The sequence below is a fragment of the Fukomys damarensis genome, unplaced genomic scaffold (genome assembly GCF_012274545.1).
Source record: "Fukomys damarensis isolate Sample0158 unplaced genomic scaffold, DMR_v1.0_HiC HiC_scaffold_37, whole genome shotgun sequence".
In the NCBI taxonomy this organism is placed as follows: Eukaryota; Metazoa; Chordata; class Mammalia; order Rodentia; family Bathyergidae; genus Fukomys; species Fukomys damarensis.
This window is the reverse complement of record NW_022900949.1, coordinates 9,185,701-9,190,923: the sequence shown is the minus strand read 5'-3', so window position 1 is coordinate 9,190,923 and position 5,223 is coordinate 9,185,701.

Below are 5,223 nucleotides of genomic sequence, written 5' to 3'. Positions count from 1 at the left end.
CTTTTTTTTTTTTTTCCTTTCTTTTTTTTTGTACTGGAGATGGAAGTCAGGACCTTGTGCTTTCGAGGCAGGTAGTGGAACCACTGAGCTAAATCCCCGGCCCTACTTTCTTTTTTCTTTTTCTCCCTTCCTGTCTTTCTTTTTTGTACTGGGAATCAAACTCAGAGAACTTGTTCTTGTCAGACAGGCATGGCACCGCTGGGCTACATCCCCAGCTCAAAATGCATACATTTTCCTACAAAAGGCTCAAGTTTACCTTTCTTTGTAGCAAAAAAACAAAAACAAAACCAAAAAAAACACTGTTTTATGGGTTGGCTTATTTTTAGGTCTCTGATACTCCTGGCATCAATGTTGGGCTCTGGTGTGAGGCACGGGCTGAGATGACTTTGGGTACTGCTACTGTAAGTTAAAATCCTATTTTTCCAGCACTATTTGTTGCAAAGTTCCTCCTTTCTTCATGGAATTGCCTTGTAAAATAATAATAATGATTGGACTGCAGGTTCTATGTAATCCTAGCGCTTGAGTCTGAGGCCAGCCTAGGGGGGCTGCACAGTAAGTGCAAGGCCAGCCTGAACTACATAGCGAGACTCTGTTCAAAACCCAAACAAGTTTTATTGATGAACTCTGTATTCTGTTGCACTCATAGCCGGCTCTATCCTTTGGTCAGAGCCACATTGTCTAGACTAAGGGTTGACAAAGGCTGAATAGGTCAGATTTTGTATTTTACCAGTCCCATGATTCAACTCTACCATGAAATCAGCCATGTGTCAGTGAATGCACAGGCTGAGTTACAGTAAAACTTTATTTAGAAGACAAGCTGCTGGCTCTACTTGCATATGCCTCTTACCCATTCCTAACCTGCCAAAATTTTCACATTCTTTTTTGTGATACCAAGAATCGAACTCGGGACCTTGCACTTGCGAAGCAGGCAGCAGAACCACTGGGATAAATCCCCGGCCCAGTTTTCACATTCTTGATCTAGATTATATAGTAAGTCTTGGAATCAGAGAGATCTCAATTAGTCCCAACTTTGTTCTTCTTTTCCTATTCTTTTGCCTTTCCACATAAGTTTCAAAGCTTCTTTATAGTTACTCAAAGTGCTGCGGTGTTTCTTTTCCCTTTTCATAGTGCTGGGGATGAACCCAGGGCCTTTGCACATGCTAGGCAAGTGGTTATCACTAAAATACCCGCAGACTTTAGATCAGAAAAGAGAGCCGGGGATTAGAGCCGGGGATTTGGCTCAGTGGTTTGGCTGCCTGCCTTGAAAGTGCAAGGGCTTGAGTTCAATCCTCAGCACCGCCAAAAAAAAAAAAATGTTTAAAAGTTTAGGGCCGGGGATCCGCCACCTGCCTCGAAAGCACAAAGACCAGAGTTCATCCCCGGTACCCCCCCCCGAAAAAAAAGAAAGAAAGAAAAGAGAGACAGGAAGAGGCTGGAATCCCATAATCCCCTTCAAGGCCACACCCCCCAATGACCTTGCTGCCTACCACTAGGCTCCACCTCTTAAAGGTTCCACAACTTCCTAATGGGACCAGGCTCGGGACAAAATCTTCAACACACAGTTCTTGGGGAGACACCAGGTACGGTACGAACTAGAATACTTGCTACTACAAATGTCCCCCAGGGTCTTCCTGCTGGTGTAGTTTGGATAAGGAGTCTCCTGTGGCTCCTATCTCTCCTCACCCCCATATGCCACGGGCCTATTGTGTTGTTGTTGTTGTTGTTGTTTTTCTTCTGAGACAGGGGCTCACTCTATAGCCCAGGCTGACCTTGAACTCATGGTGATCTTCTTGCCTCAGCCTCCCACATGGTGGGATTACAAGTGTGCACCACCGTGCCTGTCTCTGCCATCTCTTTGGGCTGGTGAGGACGTGCCTAGCGGGTACAGAGACCCTGGGGTCCATTCCCTGCCCTATGAAAATAATAATAGTAATAAGTGTTTTGTCCTTAATTTTCTGCCTTTTAGTGGTTTTTGTTATTTTGTTGCACGTGCTAGGCAAGTGCTCACTACTGAACTACACTCCTGGCCCCTTTGCATTGTGAGACAGGATCTCACTACGCTGCCCAGGCTGGCCTCGAATTTGCAATCCTCCTGCCTCAGCCTCCTGAGCCCCTGGGATGACAGGGCTGTACCATGCGCCTAGCTAACGCCCCTTCTTGCTCATCCTTTTTACAGAGATGGTGTGGGCTTCGCGCTTAGTGTCTGGGTAGAGAGACAGAAGGTAGAGCAGGGTTTCGTTTACCGTACGACAGCTCTTGACTTCTGGTGGCCTGCAGGGAGGATGTATCATATCTGTCCCCTTAAATGCATTTCGATCCTGTCACATGGAAGGTTTAATCCAAAGAGAAGTGTTCTGCCATCCTCGGACGCAGACTGAATGAGGGTGGCCTGGTAGGGACCAGAGGTGGAGGGAGGCTGCCCTGAGATAACCTCATTTTTTGCAGCTGGGTAAACTGAGGCACAGCGTGGACAAAGACTTGTCAACCTGGACTCCAGACTGTACTGGGGGACAGGAAGTGGGGTCAGTGTGGCTGGGGACCCTCACAGAGACCCAGGCCTCGCTGCAGCTGCAGGTTTTATTGCCTTGGGTCCCTGTTTCCTGGACATGGGAACATATGTCTGTCTGTCTCTCTCTCTCTCTCCTGCACTGAGGCTTGAGCCCAGGGCTTTTATGCTGAACCATATCCTTACGCCGTTTTTACTTTTTATTTTGAGACAAGTTCTCCTTAAGTCACGAAGTTGCCCGGACTGGGCTTGAACTTTCAATCTTCCTGCCTCAGCCTCCCGGAGTGCTGGGATGACAGGTGTGTGCTGCCCCCACCCACCGCAGCCGCCCCGGCTTTTCCCTGTGTCTTTTCCCTCCCTCCCTGGTCCCTCATCTCTGTGTCTCCAGCCCTGCCTCTTCTTCCTTTGCCCTCTCTCTCTCTCTCTCTCTACCTTCCTCTTGCCTGTCTCTGAGCCTGTTTGTTCCTGAGAAGTCTTGCGTCTTTCTCTCCCCTCTCTCCTGCCTCTTTTGAAAGCCGCTTCCCACATCTAACTTCCGCCTGTCCCGGGCCCTGACCCGTCTTCTGGCTGCCTGGCCCCGACCACACATCTGGGGGTAATTGTCCCCCGCGACCACAAGGGACCCAGGCAAATTACAGCAGCTAGCGGGTGGGGGCCGTGGAGGCGGCAGAGTCCCCGGGGCTGGGCCTGGCTGGGCCCCTGCTCCCCGCGCCCCAGACCCAGATCCAGAGAGCGGCTTGGTGTTCAGAGCGGGGTCGCCGTTCCGCCCGCTCATCCCACCCCTCTCTGGCAGGTGTGACTGACGCGCAGCCTTCCAGGCTCAGCCCACAGAAATGAACCAAAATCCACCGCCTGCGGGGCGGACAGTGCCCCGGGACTGAGGAGCAAAGTGACCCTGGCCTTGTGGGCTGCGGCCCCGGCCCCGGGCGCAGGCCACGTTCGGGAAGGGGGGTCTGTGAGCGCAAGGGACTCTGTTCAGTCCCGGGACCGGCTGTGTGTCCCCGGGAAGGTCACTTCTCCTCGCTCCGGGCCTGGGTTTCCTCCTCTGTCAAATGGGGACAGTGCCTAGACGCTGGCTGCCTGGATCTGTGACAGAGAAGAGGCAGGTGCGTGGTGGGGTGTGATTGTCCCGGCTGGGGTGCGGCTCGGGGGTGAGTGCAGTTCAGGGGAGTGGGTCCAGGCCTCAGCCCGAAAAAAGGAAGGAAGGAAGGAAGGAAGAAAAGTTCAAACCAACGACTCACAAGCAAGTTCTATCGGTGCGCTCTGTTTGCTGTGTGTCCTTGCTTCCTGGCTAGACCTCTCTGAACCTCAGTCTCTGTATCAGAGAACCCATCGAGGTGTTCCTGTCCCGGTTCTTGGGCGGGCTGGGGGTGACAGTGCACAGGAGGACTCAACAAGCAGCTCTGCCCCCCTCCCCGCCCCGTGGCACTCAGTGGCTGCCACTGCCTCCCCTTCTGGCCGTGAGCTCCGACCCTCCAGGTCCCTGTGGCCGGGGAGGCCACCCAAAACTGAACCTCTGAATCCTGGGCTGCAGGCTGAAGCGAGACCCTTGTCCCAGCCAGGAAGCAGGCTGGTCCAACGTGGATGGGCCATGGCTGGGTGCCACGTCTCCTCGTATCGCTTTCTCCATCTCTGCCCCCCCATTCACCTCAGGATCTCACCTGCCTCTGTCTTTGTCTTACTCTCTCTGGGAGGTGCTGGGGATATTCAGGCTGGGTTTTGAAGGATGCATAGGAGTCCCCAGGCGATGGAAGAAACAAGGCTGTGGTGGCCAGAGGAGAAGAGTGAGCAAAGGTTTGGTGTGGAGAGGGGGAGGGGAGCCGGGCCCCGTCAGGGTGGGGACCTGGTTTATGGTGGAGACCCCTGGAGGCAGGAGGGGAGGCACCGGCCTGCGAGTCCATCATATTTCTTCCCTGTTGCGCCCACATTACTCTCAGCAACCATCTGACCCTTTAACACAGGGAGACAGCCAGGTGTGGGGGCGCTTGCCTGTCAGCCCAGCCCTCAGGAGGCTGAGGCAGCGGGATCACTGCAAGTTTGAGGCCAGCCTGGGCTGCAGAGTGAGATGTTCTCTCAACCCCCAGCCCAGGGCGGAAAAAAAAAAGGGAGCTGGAAGCCCAGAGAGGCCCAGCGCCACATCCGAGGTCACACAGCCAGAACCCAACCCCCGCTCCCCTCTCTCCACCCCAGCACCCCACGTCATCCCCAAGGTGAGCTCCTGCTCCATCCCGGCTCTCCAAACTCAGAACTCAGACACCTGCAGGCCCCGGGGGATCCCGGGCCTCAGCCTGAGGATGTGGGGGCGGGTGGGACCCAGGCTGGCTGCCATGCACCGGCTCTCTCTCCAGCATCCCAGCGCACCAGGGAAGCCACGCTCCTTTCCGGGTGGGGGGGTGGGGGAAGGGTTTTTTTTTTTCCAATCAGAGTCGGAGCCTCATTCACAAATCCACACGGCTTGGGCTGGCTGTGCCAAGCGCTGCCGCGCGTGCACACCCACACACACACGCGCACACACACACACACACACACACACACACACAACGACCGAGCTGTGGGTGGCCCTTGCTCCAGCCGGGCCTGGGGTGAGCACAGCCCGATCTGCGCGCTCTCTCAGTCTCTCTCTGTCACCCGCTTCTCTGCGTCCCGCACCCCGGGCTGCACCCAGCGCCCTCTTCCAAGCCCTCGGAGAGAACTCGCGCGCGTGGCGCCGGCCATGG